The following is an 18819-nucleotide window of genomic DNA, read 5'->3' as shown; positions in this document are numbered from 1 at the left end:
AATCAAAACAGCCCATCAAAATGCTGTAGTTATCTCCTGAAGGTCAAAGGAGTCTTTCTTAAACACAAGATCACATCTGCTTTTCATTTTGAAAACAATTCTGTGTGCTGTTTCTTATCCAATACTATAAACATTGTTTTGTCAAATATCTTACTAATGTGACTTTTCAGTTATCTTATTAATATGGCTTCTCTCTTCATAAATTCATGAAGACAGAATGCCTACAACCACTAATTCATTCCCTGTGTTCCTTTTCCTGGTAGAGAATGAAAACTGTTTCTCAGAAAAAGCTATGCTAAGATTGCTAATTGGGAGAGATTGTGCCCTTTCTGTCCACCTTGTGTTCATTATTTCAGTTACAGCAAGCAGTTTCCCAAGCACGTTCTTTCCCAGTACTTAGGTGGAAGAAAGGGAAGAAAACAAATTCCCACTTACTGAGCATCTATTTGATAGGTTATTTACACAATTTATTTCTTAATCCTCAGAACAACTTGGCAAGGTATCTCAACCCTTTTTTACAGATGAGAAAACAGACTTGGGAAAAGCAAGAAAGTGCTCCATGATTAGACAGCTAGAACACCTGGCAGAGACCAGACTGACATCTTGGTCTGCCTGCCTGTAAAAGTCCTGTTTTCTGGTGCAAACCCTGTTTGAAGGGGCAAAGATCCATGCCAACGCAGAGGCCTGAGTAGACAAAAGCTGCCTTACAATGAGCAGGACCCAGGTCCTAGAGTGTTTTTGCTTTAACCCACAAGCATCATCTCGCTTCTCATTTTAAAATTTTATGGTCAGAAATTCTCTTTGGAGGCTTTGGAATTCAAATTCAGCAACTTTAATCATGCTACTTACTGAAAATTTCTTCCTAATGGCATACATTGTCCACCCATCACAACTCCCTTTGCACAAGCCAATCTTGTGTAGATTACTACATGTAGTAGAATCATTTGGATAAGAACTGTGAGCTGAGAATTGGCCATTGTTTTTCTTCACCGGGGCAATTTTGTGATCTTTGGCATTGCTTAGAGGCCAAAGATCTGGGTGTGGTACTGGTAGAAAGCACCAAAGCTTTTAGTGGATACATGAGACTGGTATAAAAAAATTGAAGAATTGAAAAATTTATATACATGGCAGCTTTTCTCACAGGACATTTGCTGAATTCTGAGGTTGCACAAGAGGCTGAAGAGGCAGGGCAAAAAATTCAGAAAAGGAGAACAAAATATCCTGTAGCCTTGCAGTGCTTATGAAACAAATACTCATCAGGGAGAGGAGGACTGAAAACAAAAAAAGGCAAGAGTTGAAAGCCTTAGAAAAGATCTACTGTCACTTTTCACCTTAGGCCACCAATCAGTTCTAGGCAAAGAAAGAGGCTGAGTCCATATCTAACAACTGAAAAGAGGCCACTGCAGGGAGACAGAGAAGCCAGAAGAAAATTGGAGTCCAAATGGGGATACAATGACAAAATTGCAGATTAGAGGGGTCCCAACCCCATGGATAGTTTCTCAGGCCTTTGAAAAAAAAATGGAGATGTTCAAAAGTAGAAGGCTAAGGAGATAAGCAGATAACATTTGAATGGCACAACAATCTCTATTTCAGTGCTAAGGAGAAGAGACCAAAGAAGATTTAGGTTAAAAGCCTTGGAGGGCTACAACCTAGGAACATAGCAGAATGGGAAGTGAATTCAGTCTTATCAAAACTGAATCAAGCCTCAACTTAGATCAGTCTCTGAATTGAGTTGATTGGTCTCTTACTTTACTTGCCCAGAAGAAGAAAGGGTGAAATATCCTGGTGGAAGATAACATCATTTGAATGCTCTTTTGTTCTTTTACAACATAAAACATACAGTCAAAATGTACTATGCAGTTATCCCTTGCTATCTGTGGGGGATTAGTTCTAGAACTTCCTGTAGATACCAAAATCCATACGTGCTCAAGTTCCCCATATAAAATGGCATGGTATTTGCATATAACCTATGCACATCCTCCTGTATACTTTAAATCATCTCTAGATTATTTATTATACCTAATACAATGTAACTGGCATGTAAATAGTTGTTAAACTGTGTTCTTTAGGCAATAACAACAATAAAATCCATACATGTTTAGTATGCATGCAATTTTTTTCAAATATTTTTAATCCATGGCTGGTTGAATCTACAGATGCAGAAACCACGGATAGGGAGGCTAGCTGTACACACACACACACACACACACACACATATGTAAATTAAATAACAATTTAATTAAACCAATAAAAGGCAAGAAACAAGACAAAAAGGAACATGAGAAGGTGGGCAAGTAGAAAATAAATATTAAGGTGATATGAACAATTTTTTGATAAATTGCTTTAAATGTAATTAAGCTAAGTACTTCAAGTAAAAGACTAAGAATTTCAAACTGAATAAAACAACAAAATCCAACTGTCAGCTGCTAAGAAGAGAAACATTTAAATATAAGGACACATAAAGTGTGAAAACAAAGGATGGATGAAGATGAACAACGTAAACACTAACTTCATCCCCACCACTTTCCAAAAAGAAGTGTAGCTTGACTGATTGTAGTCAACATAGACTTTAGGGCAAAAAGCAATATCAAAATAAAGAGTGATCTTCAAAATCAGACAAAATATCAGACAGAGCTAATCAGACAAAAATATCACAATCAATCTTATGCAGTTAATATTATAAATGTGTATGTGTAAAAATTGAGAGATGCAAAAGGAGAAATATACACATTACAAATCAGATAAAATGATATTTTTAAAATGATATAATTCAGCTGGATTTTGAATGCAGCTAAATCACTGTTTAGATGAAATGTATATCTTTTTCTACATTAGAAAAACAGAAACACTGAAAATAAATGGGATTTTATATTCATATTTATATAAATATTTACATTTATTATCAAAACGGAAACGAAGACATTGCAAAAAAAGGAAAATGATAGCTCAATGTCTATCATTAAAAGTGGTGCAAAATTTCAAAGAAAATACTAGTAAGCGAAATACAATGATATATAAAATAATGCATCATGATCAAACAGTTTATTTATGGAATGCAAGGGTGGTTTATCATTCAAAATTTAATTCATGATATAAATTTAATTCATTATAAGAACAGAAAAATGGAAAAAAAATCACATGGTAATCTTGATAGGTATAGAAATAAGCATTTGATAAAATGCAGTTTATTCTTACATTTGCCAGCACACTAGGAAAAGAACTTCCTTAATCATATAAAAAAATTTACAAAGTAAACCTACAACAAATTCCATTATTAATGGTGAAATATCAAAAGCTTTCCACTGAAATAAGAAACAAAAGAAGGATAGCTGCTATTACTTCTTCTGTTCTACTGTGATTGAAGATGATATGAATTTGTATGCAGAAAATCTAAAAGACATTGTAGACAAATGTCGGAATTAATAAGTCAGTACAAGAAGGCTTCTAGATACAAGGGCAATGTGCAAAACCAATCATATCTCTACATAGCTATAACAAATTTTATTTTATCTTTCTTTTGCCCTAATCCTCCTATATTGAAGAACAAATTTTTAAATGGCATGAAAAATCATATCTCAAGGCATAGATCAAGCAAAAATATGTAAGACCTCGAAAGTGAAAAGGCCAAAACATTACTGAGAGAAATTACAGAATAAAATAAAGAGGAATATACTAATTTATGAATTAGAACATTCAGTATTATAAAAAATTTTTAAAACGCCACAAGTTTACTTATATATTCAATATGAAGCCAAACTAAGTAGATTTTTTTCTCAGAAAATGATAAGTTGATTATAAAATTTATCTAGAAATTCGAAGGGCCATGAATACTCAAGATAATCTTGAAAATGACAAGGTTGGATGACTTATATTACCAGATATCAAACCTATCATAAATATATAGTAATTAAGATGGCAGTGACATTTATCATTAGAATGAAGGTTGGCCTAAACATATGTAAATCAATCATTGTTATTTACTATATCAACACACTAAAAAGAACAATTATATAACTAGCCTAATAGACACAGAATGAACAACTGAAAAATTCTGACATTCCTGTTAAAAAATTTTAGCAAACTAGGAGTAGAAGAAAACTTCTCAAAATTGATAAATTTCATCTAGGAAAAACCTACACCTATCATCATATCTAATGTTGAAAGACTGAACACTTTCTCCCTAAGATCACGAACAAGACAATGGTGTCTGCTTTCACCATGTCTATTCAACATTATATGTGAAGTCTACTCAGTGCAATAAAGAAAGATAAAAGAGCATCCATATTGCACAGGAAGAATTAAAATGGTCTTTCTTCCTATAGGACATAATCATTTAAGCATATTATCTGATGAATCTACAAAAAAGCTACTCGAGGTTTCACTTCTGATATGAAAACATGAGGAACTCTGCAGACCTGCTCTTCAGTGAAACGGAAATTTATGATTATTATTTTTCCTTTCTGTGGAGAATGGGGTCTGGTTATGTTGCCCAGCCTGGTCCCAAACTCCTGGGCTCAAGCTATCTTCATACCTTTGCCTCCCTAAGTGCTGGGATTACAGGTGTGAGCCACTATGCCTGGTCTAAAATTTATTTTTGAAACAACAAAATAAAGTTTCTGAAAATGCTCCTATGGGCATACATAAAGTTAAAAAATTTATTCAAGAAAAAATGTATTGAAGAAAATCTAAAACTGAGTAAGAAAGCAAGAGGCTAGAATATTTAAATCGAGAACCATTCCCACCCATCCCCCAGCTCAGTGAAACAGAAACTCTATTCTAGATGTGTGCAACCAAGAGCACAGGGCTCTCTCTTCCCCCATCTCCCAGTTGAAGAGCTATCTTCCTGGGAAAGGCAACACATCAGCATTTCTCATCCAGGAATAAGCTACCTGTTGCTGAGCTAAATTCTAAGCAACTTTGGCTGAGAGTTTCTTCCTTTCCTGCTCCCAGCCCTCACTTATGGCATGGAGACTCTAACTTGGGCATAGCACTGCTGTGGCCTCAAATTCTCTTGATCTGGCTAATGGAGCAGTGGTCCATGCTGAAAAATGCAAGCTGAGGAGACCTGGGGCCACTGCCATCACCCCTCTACCAAGCACTCAGCAACTAACATAGGGTCGTTCATCAGAGAAAAGTATGCCTTGTTCTCACCTCAAGAACTAGAACCATCGCTTAAGAGATTTTGCCCAAGAGAGAAGCAGACCATAGAAGAGACAGCATCAGATCATTCCCCAAAGTAACTGACTTCATTTGCAACAAAGTATGGAGAAGTTCAAGCCTGGGGGTGCTCTCAAAAACAATGGAGACTGCTGTCAAATGCTCTAATGTTTATTGCGGCACTATTCACAATAGCAAAGACTTGGAATCAACCCAAATGTCCATCAGTGACAGACGGGATTAAGAAAATGTGGCACATATACACCATGGAATACTATGCAGCCATAAAAAAGGATGAGTTTGCATCCTTTGTAGGGACATGGATGCAGCTGGAAACCATCATTCTTAGCAAACTATCACAAGAACAGAAAACCAAACACCGCATGTTCTCACTCATAGGTGGGAACTGAACAATGAGATCACTTGGACTCGGGAAGGGGAACATCACACACTGGGGCCTATCATGGGGAGGGGGAAGGGGGGAGGGATTGCATTGGGGAGTTATACCTGATATAAATGATGAATTGATGGGTGCTGACGAGTTGATGGGTGCAGCACACCAACATGGCACAAGTATACATATGTAACAAACCTGCACGTTATGCACATGTACCCTAGAACTTAAAGTATAATAAAAATAAAAAATAAAAAATAAAAAGAAATAAAAGAAATAAGTACCACTAAGAAAAAAAAAAAAGACATAAAATTCCCTATTAAATGAAACAATAGGAAAAAAATAAATAAATAAATAAAATTTAAGGTGTTTACTTGTATTTTTAGTTGTATAAAGATTATCATGAGAGGTTTACATTTGTATGTTCAAGTAATATACAAATAAAAGAATACAAGGCAAAAAAAAAAAAAAAAACAATGGAGACTGTAGTGAAAGGCAATTAGGAGAAAACGAAAGGATACATTGGACATATAGGCTAAACTGTAGACCAGCGAGTTTGCTGGAGAGAAACTGGGAAAAAGAAAGCTAGAAGGAGCCCTTCTGCAGTCAGAACAAATACCAAACAAACCTTTAACCTCTGGAACTATTAAAAGCTTCAAATAATTTTTTAAATGTTATTTTTATGGAGTTAAGTGTACAAGTGCAGTTGTGTTACATGGATATATTGCATAGTGGTGATGTCTGGGCTTTTACTATACCCACCATCTGAAACTTCAAATTTTTTTTTTTCAGAGACTGAGTCTCTTTCTGTTTACCCAGGCTGAAGTACAGTGGCACAGTTATGGCTCACTGCCTCTAATTCTTGAGCTCAAGTGATCCTGCTACCTCAGCCTCTTGAGTAGCTGGGACTACGGTTGCATGCTACCATGCCCAGCAAATTTTTTTTATTGTTTTGTAGAGACAGGGTCTCACTATGTTGCCCAGGTTGGTCTTAAACTCCTAGCCTCAAGCGATCCTCCTGCCTTATCCTCCCAAAGTGTTGGGATTACAGGGGTGAGCCACAGCATCCTGCCAATTTCAAAGTTTTTTGAAGTATATTTTCTTAATGTATTTAGCACTGAGGTCCAAGGAAAGGAACAACTGTTGGCCTCCAAAAGGGCTGTTACTGAGACCTATGTTAAAGGCTTTTTGTATCCCACCCCACCACAGGCCTTTATTTTTTATATTCAATGTCTCCCCCCTTTAATTTTTAGCTTTATAGTTAAAACTTAGTTATAATAATGGCTCTAAGGAGAGTGATTTTAACATAGCCAATGACCAAGTTAATGCTAAGAAACTGTTCCTGCTTCAGTTCACAATGCCTCCACTTCTCCATATCACTCCTAATCAATATGTAGCTTGGATTGTGTACAATTTAAACCTGTTTCTTGTTCGAATGTAACAAAAATAAAATCCTTTTGGCAGCCAGACAAATATCTTCATTACCAACCACGAGTTTCCATCCCTTGCTTGACAATCATCCCACCCATCCCATAAGTTTAAATGTATAACTTGTCAATGAGCAGTGTTTTCCTAAGACAACATACACATCTAGAAATACTTGCTGCCTTTATGTAAGTTTAGTGAAATTTCTTAGTTCATACAAAATTCAGTGAGACCAGAAAACAAGATGAGTAGAACCGAACCTTTCAAGAACAGTTAATTAATAAAGAGAAAAGCACGTTGTTGGCCTCCTAGAAAGACTCCAGTTTTGTAATTCGGAGTCTCCAAAAGACTCTGCATTATAATTTCCAGAAGCTGGTTTCAGGAAAAGTTTTAAATATTATGCAGAAAATGATTTTAGGAGTCACAGAATAGTATGTCTCAAAGGGATCTCAAGTGGTCCCCCAATTCTATTTTAAACAGCTTCAAGAGGAAATCTGTTGGCTACAAGAGACAAGTCAGAGTCATAGATGTCTTCCAATTCCCCTTCTAGATGGATTCAGATTTGATTAATCCATTCATTAAAAAGATACAAGGAGAGAGAAACTTGAGGTTATGGTTGCAGAGTTTTTGGTCATGTGGACTCCCCCAAAGATAACCCTCAGAATCAAAACAAAATATTTTTAAAAAAAACAAATTTACTGGTGCATAACAGATGTACATGGCTTTGGGATACATGTGATAATTTAATATATTCATATAGTTTGTAAAGATTAAATCAGCGTACTTAGGATATCCATCACCTTAGATACGCATCTTTTCTTTGTGCTAGAACTGTTCAAATTTTTCACTCCTAGCTATTTTGAAATAAAAATACATTATTGTAAACTAAAGTCACCCCATTGATTGTACTAACACTAGGTCTTATTTTTACTATCTAACTGTATATTTATACCTAATCAACTTCTCTTCATCTCTCCCTTCCTTCTACCCTTCCCAGCGTCTAGTAACCACCAATCTACTCTCTAACTCCATGGGATCCACTATTTTAAGGCCCACGCGTGAGTGAGAACATGTGATATTTGTCTTTCTGTGCTTGGCTTGTTTAACTTAACAAAGACCTCCAGTTCCATCCATGTCACTGCAAATGACAGGAATTCATTATTTCGGTTGGCACGGTGACTCACGACTGTAATCCCAGCACTTTGGGAGGGTAAGGTGGGAGGATTGTTTGAGTCCAGGAGTTCAAGACCAGGCTGGGCAACATAGTGAGACCCTGTCTCTACAAAAAATAAATATAAAAAATAAATTATCCCGTAGTCCCAGCTATTCAGGAGGCTGAGGCAGGAAGATTCCTTGAGCCCAGGAGATCAAGGCTGCAGGGAGCCATGATCATGCTACTGCACTCCAGCTTGGGCAACAGAGCAAGACTCTGCCTTAAAAAAAATTAAGAAAACAAACAACAACAAATAAAACAGAAAAAAAAAGAGATTTTGTAATTTTCCATGGCTGAATAATATTCCATGATATACATATACCACATTTTCTTTATCCATTCATCTGTTAATGGGCACTTAGGTTGATTCTATATTTTGGCTATTGTAAATAGTGCTGTAACAAACACGGGAGTACAGATACCTGTTGAATATATTGATTTATTTTATTTTAGATATATACCCAATAGTGCAATTGCTGGATCATATGGTAGCTCTGTTTTTAGCTTTCTGAATCATCTCCACACTGTTCTGCATAGTGCCCATACTGATTTACATTCCACTCAATAGTGTCCAAGGGCTCTCCTTTTACTGTATTGTCACTAGCGTCTGTTATTGTCCAACCTTTGGGTAACAGCTATTTTAACTGAATTGAGATGATATATAATTGTAGTTTTGATGTGCATTTCCCTGATTGTTAATGATTTTGAGCATTTTTTCAAAAGCCTCTTGACCATTTTATGTCTTCTTCTGAGAAATGTCTATTCAGATCTTTTGTCCATTTTTAAATTGGATTATTTATTTTTTGCTATTGAGTTTTCTGAGATCCTTATATATTCTAGTTTTTAATCTCTTGTCAGATAGGTAGCTTGCAAATATTTTCTCCCATTTTGTGGGTATCTCTTCAGTTTGTTGATTGTTTCCTTTGCAGCACAGAAGTTTTTTAGCTAGATAGAATCCCATTTGTTTATTTTTGCTTTTGTCGTCTGTGCTTTTGAGGTCTTACGAAAATGTCCAGACCAACTTCCTGGAGCATTTCCCCAATATTTTCTTCCAATAGTTTTATAGTTCAGGTCTTAGATTTTAGTATTTAATTTATTTTGACTTGAGTATTGTGTATGATGAGAGATACGGGTTGAGTTTCATTCTTCTGCATATAATTACCCAGTTTTCCCAGCATTATTTGTTGAAGCAACTGTCCTTTTATCACTGTATGTTCTTGGATCTTTCATTCAAGATAAATTGGCTGTAAATATGTGGATTTATATGTGGGTTTTCTATTCTGTTCCACTGGTTTATGTGTCAGTTTTTATGCCAGTATGATGCTGTTTTGATCACTACAGCTTTGCAGTTGATTTTGAAATCAGGGAATGTGATGTCTCCAGTTTTGTTATTTATTTTCAAATTGCTTTGACTATTTGGGGTCTCTTGTCATCCTATATACATTTAAGGATTTTTTTTTTCCTATTTCTATGAAGAATGTCATTGGTATATTGGTAGAGATTACATTGAGTGTGTAAATTGCTTTGGGTAGTATTGTCATTTTAACAATATTAATAAATAAACCCAAATGCAGCCATCCAATCTTCAATGGAACAAACAAAAACATAAAGTCGGGAAAAAGCACCCATTATGTTGTAATTTTTTTTTTTTTTTTCTTTTGAGACAGAGTCTTGCTCTGTCATCCGGGCTGGAGTGCAGTGGTGTGATCTCAGCTCACTGCGACCTCCACCTCCCAGATTCAAGTAATTCTTCTGCCTCGGCCTCCCAAGTAGCTGGGACACACCACCACGACCGGATAATTTTTGTATTTTTAGTAGAGACGGGGTTTCACCATGTTGGCCAGGCTGGTCTAGAACTCCTGACCTCAGATGATCTGTCCACCTTGGCCTGCCGAAGTGCTGGGATTATAGACGTGAGGTTATGACGCACAATATGGTCTATTTTCATAAATGTTCCAGTACACTTGAAGAGAATGTGTATTTTGCTGTTGCTGATTGGAGTGTTCTATAAATGCCAGTTAGGTAAAGTTGGTTGTTAGCGTGGGTCAAGTTTCTGCTTCCTTTACTCGTTTTCTGTCTACTTGTTCCATTATCTAATGAGGGCATTGTCGAAATCTCTAACTATATTATAGACCATCTCTTTCTCTTTTCACTTCTCAGTCTGTACTCCTAGTAATATTCTTTGCTCTCATGTCTACTTTTTCTGATATTAAAATAACTACTCCAAAGTTCTTTTAATTCGTGTTAGTATGATGCGTCTTTTCCTATCATTTTATCTTTAACCCACTTGTGGTTTTATATTTAAAGCGCATTTCTCTCAAGGAGAAATTTGCTCTTTTTAAATCCAATCTGACCACCTCTGCCTTTAAATATGGGTGTTTAGATGATTTATATTTCATGAGATTATCTGTGAAGTTAAGTTTACATCTACATTCTTGCTATTTGTTTTCTGTTTGTTTCTTCTATTCTTTGTTACCTTTTCCTCTTTTTCTGCCTTCCTATGGATTGAATATTTTTCTTATTACATTTTTATATCCTTCATTGCTTTATTAGCTATCATTTTCAAGTTCTGTAGTGCACAATCCTTATCACAGTTTACCTAGTAATATTATCTCACTTTCTGTGTAATATAAAACTGTTCAAAGGCATATTTCCACTTCTTTGTGCTTTCATTGACATACATTTTCCTTATACATATATTACAAGCTACACAATACATGGTTATTATTTTTGCTTAAGTATTTACTTACCATTTAATGAGATTTTTTAAATAAGGAACTATTTTACATTTACCCACAGTTTCCATTTCCACTGCCCTTCCCTTCTTTGTATAGATCCAGATTTCTATCTGAAATCATTTTCCTTGTGCTGACACATTTCTTCCAGTACAGATCTGCTGGTGACGAATCTTTTTAAATGTTTATGTGTTTGAAAAAAGTGTTTATTTTGCCTTTTTGGGAGGAATTTATTTTCTCTGGTTATAGAATCCTAGGCTGGCTTTTGTTTTCCTCTCAGTGCTTTAAAGGTGTTGCTCTACTACCTTCTGACAAAATGTCTAGTATCCTTCAAAGTTTTTCATCTGTACATAATATCTTCTTTTACTCTATTTGCTTTTCAGATTTTCTTTTTATCATGGGTTCTAAGAAATTTTCTCCTTTCTCTTGGTGTAATTTTCTTCATGCTTCTTGTCCTTGGAGTTGTTGACTTTCTTGGTTGGGGAGATTGCAATTTTAATCAAAGTTAGAACTGTTTACTTTTTTTAATTTCAATATCCTTTGGGGTACAAGTGTTTTTGGTTACATGGATGAATTATGTAGTGGTGAATTCTGAGATTTTAGTGCACCCATCACCTAAGTAGTGTACATTGTACCCAATATGTACTGTTTTATCCCATATCTCCCTCTCAACCTCCCACTTCTGAGTCTCCAAAGTCCATTATATCACTCTGTCTGCTTTTGTGTAATCAGAGCTTAGCTACCACTTATAAGTGAGAAAATATAGTAGTTGGTTTTCCATTTGTTGGTTGTTTCACTTAGAATAATGGCCTCCAGGTCCATCCACCCAAGTTACTGCAAGGGCATTATTCCACTCCTTTGTATGGCCAAGTAGTATATATCACATTTTCTTTTTCCACTCATTGGTTGATGGGCACTTAGGTTAGTTCCATATCTTTGCAATTGTGAATTGGGCTGCAATAAACATACGTGTGCATGTGTCTTTTTTATATAATGACTTCTTTTCCTTTTAATAGATACCAAGTAGTGGGATTACTGGATCAAATGGTAGCTCTACTTTTAGTTCTTTAAGGAATCTCCATACTGTTTTCCATAGAGGTTGTGCTAATTTACATGCCCACTAGCAGTGCATAAATGTTTCCCTTTCACCATATCCATAACAACATCTATTGACTTTTTTTTTTTTTTTTTTTTTTTTTTTTTTTTTTTTTTTTTTTTTTTTGAGTCTTGCTCTGCTGCCAGGCTGGAGTGCAGTGGCATGATCTCAGCTCACTGCCATCTCTGCCTCCCGGATTCAAGCCATTCTCCTGTCTCAGCCTCCTGACTAGCTGGGACCACAGACATACACCACCACCCCCAGCTAAGTTTTTTGTATTTTTAGTAGAGATGGGGTTTCACCATGTTGGCCAGGATGGTCTTGATCTCTTGACCTTGTGATTTACGTGCCTCGGCCTCCCAAAGTGCTGGGATTACAGGCATGAGCCACCACGCCCAGCCTGACTTTATTTTTATTTTTGTTTTTATTTTTATTTTATTTTATTTTATTTTATTTGAGATGGAGTCTCACTCTGTTGCCCAGGCTGGAGTGCAGTGGCGTGATCTCGGGTCACTGCAGTCTCTGTCTCCCGAATTCAAGCAATTCTCCTGCCTCAACCTCCCAAGTAGCTGGGACTATAGGCACACCCCACCACACCTGGCTAGTTTTTGTAGTTTTAGTAGAGACGGGGCTTCATCATATTAGCCAGGCTGCTCTGGAACTCCTGACCTCGTGATCTGCCTACCTCAGCCTCCCAAAGTTTGGGGATTACAGGCATGAACCACCATGCCTGGCCCTATTGACTTTTTAATAATGGCCATTCTTGCAGGAGGAACATAATATCTCATTGTGGTTTTGATTTGCATTTCCCTGATGATTAGTGATGTTCAGCAGTTTTTCATATGTTTCTTAACCATTTATATATATTCTTTTGAGAAATGTCTGTTAATGTCATTTGCCCAAGAAGTCAGAATTTTTTGACCAGTTTTTCTTCAAGTATATTTTCTACCCCCTTCAAATAATCCCATTACAGTTACATTAGACCACATGAAGCTATACCAGAGTGCACTGATTTCCATTTCATTTTTCAGTCTTTTATTTCTCTCTGTGTCATGTTTTTGCTAACTATTATTGCTATATCTTCAGGCTCATTAGCGTTGCTGTCCTTTTTGGGTTGTACTTTCTTGTTTATTTGCATGCTTGGTGATTTTGACTGGAAATTTTTCTCAAATTTTTTGACTGGAAACTTTTGACTAGAATCATTGTGAATTCCACTTTGTTAGATAGCAGATTTTTGTATTGCTATAAATATTTTTTCTTTTTTTTATTATTATACTTTAAGTTCTAGGGTACATGTGCATAACGTGCAGGTTTGTTACATATGTATACTTGTGCCATGTTGGTGTGCTGCACCCATCAACTCGTCAGCACCCCTCAATTTGTCATTTATATCAGGTATACCTCCCAATGCAATCCCCCCCTACCCCCCCAATGATAGGCCCCAGTGTGTGATGTTCCCCTTCCCGAGTCCAAGTGAGCTCATTGTTCAGTTCCCACCTATGAGTGAGAACATGCGGTGTTTGGTTTTCTCTTCTTGTGATAGTTTGCTAAGAATGATGGTTTCCAGCTGCATCCATATCCCTACAAAGGATGCAAACTCATCCTTTTTTATGGCTGCATAGTATTCCATGGTGTATATGTGCCACATTTTCTTAATCCAGTCTGTCACAGATGGACATTTGGGTTGATTCCAAGACTTTGCTATTGTGAATAGTGCCACAATAAACATACGTGTGCATGTGTCTTTATAGCAGCACGATTTATAATCCTTTGGGTATATACCCAGTAGTGGGATGGCTGGGTCATATGGTACATCTAGATCTAGATCCTTGAGGAATCGCCATACTGTTTTCCATAATGGTTGAACTAGTTTACAATCCCACCAACAGTGTAAAAGTGTTCCTATTTCTCCACATCCTCTTCAGCACCTGTTGTTTGCTGACTTTTTAATGATTGCCATTCTAACTGGTGTGAGATGGTATCTCATTGTGGTTTTGATTTGCATTTCTCTGATGGCGAGTGATGATGAGCATTTTTTCATGTGTCTGTTGGCTGTATGAATGTCACCACTCCTATTCAACATAGTGTTGGAAGTTCTGGCTAGGGCAATCAGGCAAGAGAAAGAAATCAAGGGTATCCAGTTAGGAAAAGAAGAAGTCAAATTGTCCCTGTTTGCAGATGACATGATTGTGTATTTAGAAAACCCCATTGTCTCAGCCCAAAATCTCCTTAAGCTGATAAGCAACTTCAGCAAAGTCTCAGGATACAAAATTAATGTGCAAAAATCACAAGCATTCTTATACACCAGTAACAGACAAACAGAGAGCCAAATCATGAATGAACTTCCATTCACAATTGCTTCAGAGAGAATAAAATACCTAGGAATCCAACTTACAAGGGATGTAAAGGACCTCTTCAAGGAGAACTACAAACCACTGCTCAGTTAAATAAAAGAGGACACTAACAAATGGAAGAACATACTATGCTCATGGATAGGAAGAATCAATATTGTGAAAATGGCCATACTGCCCAAGGTTATTTATACATTCAATGCCATCCCCATCAAGCTACCAATGAGTTTCTTCACAGAATTGGAAAAAACGGCTTTAAAGTTCATATGGAACCAAAAAAGAGCCCGCATTGCCAAGACAATCCTAAGTCAAAAGAACAAAGCTGGAGGCATCACGCTACCTGACTTCAAACTGTACTACAAGGCTACAGTAACCAAAACAGCATGGTACTGGTACCAAAACAGAGATATAGACCAATGGAACAGAACAGAGTCCTCAGAAATAATACCACACATCTACAGCCATCTGACCTTTGACAAACCTGAGAGAAACAAGAAATGGGGAAAGGACTCCCTATTTAATAAATGGTGCTGGGAAAATTGGCTAGCCATAAGTAGAAAGTTGAAATTGGATCCTTTCCTTACTCCTTATACGAAAATTAATTCAAGATGGATTAGAGACTTAAATGTTAGACCTAATACCATAAAAATCCTAGAAGAAAACCTAGGTGGTACCATTCAGGACATAGGCATGGGCAAGGACTTCATGTCTAAAACACCAAAAGCAATGGCAGCAAAAGCCAAAATTGACAAATGGGATCTAATTAAACTAAAGAGCTTCTGCACAGCAAAAGAAACTACCATCAGAGTGAACAGGCAACCTACAGAATGGGAGAAAATTTTTGCAATCTACTCATCTGACAAAGGGCTAATATCCAGAATCTACAAAGAACTCAAACAAATTTACAAGAAAAAAACAAACAACCCCATCAAAAAGTGGGCAAAGGATATGAACAGACATTTCTCAAAAGAAGCTATAAATATTTTTTGATTTTTGTTCTGAGATAATGTTCAGTTACTTAGAAATAGTTAAATTCTTTGAAGCTTGATTTTAACCTTTGTCAGGTGGGACTACAGCAGCCTTTAGTCTTGGGATAATTTTGCCATGCCACTGAGGCCATATTCTTCTGAGTACCCTACCCCATGTACCATGTGTTAAAAGTGTTTCCACCAAGTAGAGTGGTGGAAACTCTGGTTGGTGAAAACACAAGTTATTCCAAATCCTGATGTTTTAGTTTTACCCACTGTTTTCAGTTGTCTTTTCCTCATCCTTGAGTTGTGAGGTAAGCAGTATGTACCTGAAAACTTGTGAAGCACCCTCTACAGATTTCTGCCTCTCTCTCTCTCTCTCTCTCTCTCTCTTTCTCTCTCTCTCCACAACTTCTTATTCTCCATGCAGCTCTATCTTCTCCTCTGCCTTATGAATTAATAACCTTGGCATCCCCAATTTCTCAACTTCTTCTCAACTGAAACAGTCCACCAGACACTATTTGGGTTCCCCTCCCTGCACTGTAGCCTAAAAATTTTCTCCAGTCAGTTAAGCATCAGCAATCACAGAGCTCACCTTGTTTGTTTTCTTTCTTTCAGGAATCAATATCCTGTGCTGCCTTTGTTTGATTTCTGCAAAACACTATATATTTGTTCATTTCTTTGTGGTTGTTTAAGATGAGAGAGTAAATCTGGTCCTTACTTTCTTTCTCTTTTTTCCATATGAATTGTTCCAACCCCAAATCCAAAAGAAACAAAATGAAATTGCACCATTCTCCCTCCAGTTTTCCCTATTTTAGAAAATAGCACCACCCAACCATACAAGCCAGGAACCTAGAAGTTATCCCTTTCTCCTCCGCTTTTTCTAACCCCATAATCTAAGCAGTCACCAAATTCTCTGCATTCACATAGTCATTCTTTTCATCCTAGAAAATTGCAATTAATTTGTGACTGGTCTCTCTTCCTTCAATACTGCTCTACTCAAAACCATTATTTATATAAAAGCAGGTGTTATATGGCCTTAGTCCAAAATCAAAACACAATGAAAAAACTGCAATGAAAATATATCTTTAACTTTACTTAATGTGTTTATTGTAGTAGTATGGTTATAGTAATTTCAAAATAGTTTTGTATATTGTAGGATTAAACAAATGGGTAAATGTATCAATTAAAAGTACTTGCTGGACTGCAATTAGTAGTATCAGTGTAAACTCATTGCCATATATGCACATATACATACATATATACAATACATCTCTGTGTGTATATGTGTGTGTGTGCATTTGCTATTTTCCCAGTTCTATCTACTGAAAAATCCTGGAAGCAATGAGATCCTAGCAGTAATGAGACACCTAGCAGCCAGAAATGTGATTATAAATGTAAGTTCCCACAAAAGTTACCATTTATGCTTGGAAAAATGACTAATTCCAAGGCTGGATTATCAAAAGTATAAAATAAGTCTGGAATATACTGTCATGCCATATAATAAGAAAGTACTCAAAAAATGAGAGCATGCCAAATGGAATAGGCTTCCACTAGGGAATATGGGAAATTATTAGCAAAAACCTTAGTCAAAATAAATATAGTCTATTGAAATGAATGATATTAATGTCTGTAATCCATCAAATAAAGCAAGAATCCATTCATACTGACATTAGCTAATTAATTAAAGAGAAAAAAAGATTTTTTCTTACAATAAAATGTAATGTAATAAGTGTAGACTAATAATAGATTTAGAAAATCACCATTTTGTCACCATAATTGTTATTAGTCTCACAAAGATAATCTGTAGTTGCTAAGACTGTTGGGTATAAGCTGGAAAAGGCATAAAATAGTGTCAGAACATCTCTCCACAAATTACATATTAATTATAAACTTTAAATATAGTAATTTTAGAGTGCAGCAACCTGGTAAACATCTAAATTAGCACTACCAGTAATGGGGCAAACAGACATCAAGTCCCTTCTTGAGTAATGTGCTGACAAAGACATAATTAACTCCTATGGTGTTACTTTGAAAATGAATATGGAAGATCTAATCAATGTCATAAAAAAACAAAGAAATGCTGAGTAGAGACACAACAATAAATGCAATGTATAATCCTGGATTGAATCCTAAATCAATGAAAATTTCCATAAAGTACATTTTGGGGATAATTGGAAAATTTTGAATATGGAGTACAAATTCCATATTCAGTATAAAATAGCATTAGGTTACATTTTGTGAATTTATAATAGCCCCTGATATATTATAATACATTTACCTTATTGTGATCATATTGCTGATTATACTAAACTGATAACCAACTAAGATCTCACATAGCCAGTGGATTATTCCTTTTTGGAGTGTCAGGCTGATATATGCTCAGGATTTTGAAAACAAAGGCATGTTTCTCAGCTTTTCCTGGACCACACCAGTCATCCAGGCAGGTATTGGTATTCTGTTACTAGAAATGGGCATTGTCTAACCTTGAGGTAGAGATGCTCCTCAACTTATAAGACCACATCCCAATAAACCCATCATAAATTGGAAATGTCGTAAGTCTAAATCCATTGGGCTATGTCCCAAAAACACATCATAAAGACAAAAGTCATACGTCAAACCATTGTGAGTGATGGAACATCTGTGTATTACTCAATATGCACCTAGCAAAAATCTAGAATCTTCTGAAACCAGACCAGAGAAATCACCTACTGAAATGAAGGATTATGACTAATTTTCAGTGCTCATAAGGAAGAAATTCAGCTTTACATTAATCTCATTGGCCAACAGACTACTGAAGGCACTTTATAACTCTTTTTAGATAACAGTGGCTGAGAAGAAGATCTTAAAAGGACTTCAAAGATCTTAAAAGGACTGACCTCCAAGCCCAGGTCGCAGCCGGTTGTCATAGCCGTCCAGAAGACGATCCAAGATTCTGGTGAAGATAGTGATGTTGTCAGTGCTGTCATCAGGAATATCCGGGGCGTGCTTAGGAGACAGCCTGAGGCAATGTAAGGAAAAGAAAAAAATAATAGTCCTTAATAGAAAAAAAATACATGACTACATATTTTAATTCAAGAAGATTTCAATTAATAGACTGGGCCAATTACATAGACCTATATCTTAACCAAAATAACAATCACTACATATTTGTCACAATGATTGCTTGTGTAGGAGGCAGACAGTGTGGTTAATACTTGAACTCTTACTCTAGCATTGGTATGAGTTTTGCCAGGCATATATCCTGGCCCCATCCCAGCAGTAAAGAGACACAAGCAGAAATTCTGGACAGAATGTCACTGAGAACATTTCCCGGCATACGGTTGGTTCATAAAATTGTGTTGCATGATTAAACAGGCATCAAAATAAAGAAGGGAAATGTTACTGAGAACTTACCTCACTTCTAGCCCAGAGAAATTTAAGTTCACAGAAAAACAGGGTCAGACAGAACCTTGAATTGTATATAGTCTATTTCTACCC

General features: G+C 36.3%; 1 protein-coding gene across 1 annotated transcript in view; it reads right to left on the bottom strand.

The window, feature by feature from the left end:
* GABRA3 (gamma-aminobutyric acid type A receptor subunit alpha3) overlaps positions 1-18344 on the bottom strand; it is a 171915-nt gene extending 153571 nt beyond the window's left edge. The window contains exon 1 of the mRNA XM_026451624.1: positions 18219-18344. The gene's annotated coding sequence lies outside the window, so the exon portion shown is untranslated. The remainder of the gene's footprint in view (positions 1-18218) is intronic.
* Between the last annotated feature and the right edge of the window lie 475 nt (positions 18345-18819).

This window comes from Piliocolobus tephrosceles, chromosome 12 (genome assembly GCF_002776525.5).
Source record: "Piliocolobus tephrosceles isolate RC106 chromosome 12, ASM277652v3, whole genome shotgun sequence".
NCBI classification, from domain to species: Eukaryota; Metazoa; Chordata; class Mammalia; order Primates; family Cercopithecidae; genus Piliocolobus; species Piliocolobus tephrosceles.
This window is presented reverse-complemented; position numbering and strand designations above follow the sequence as displayed.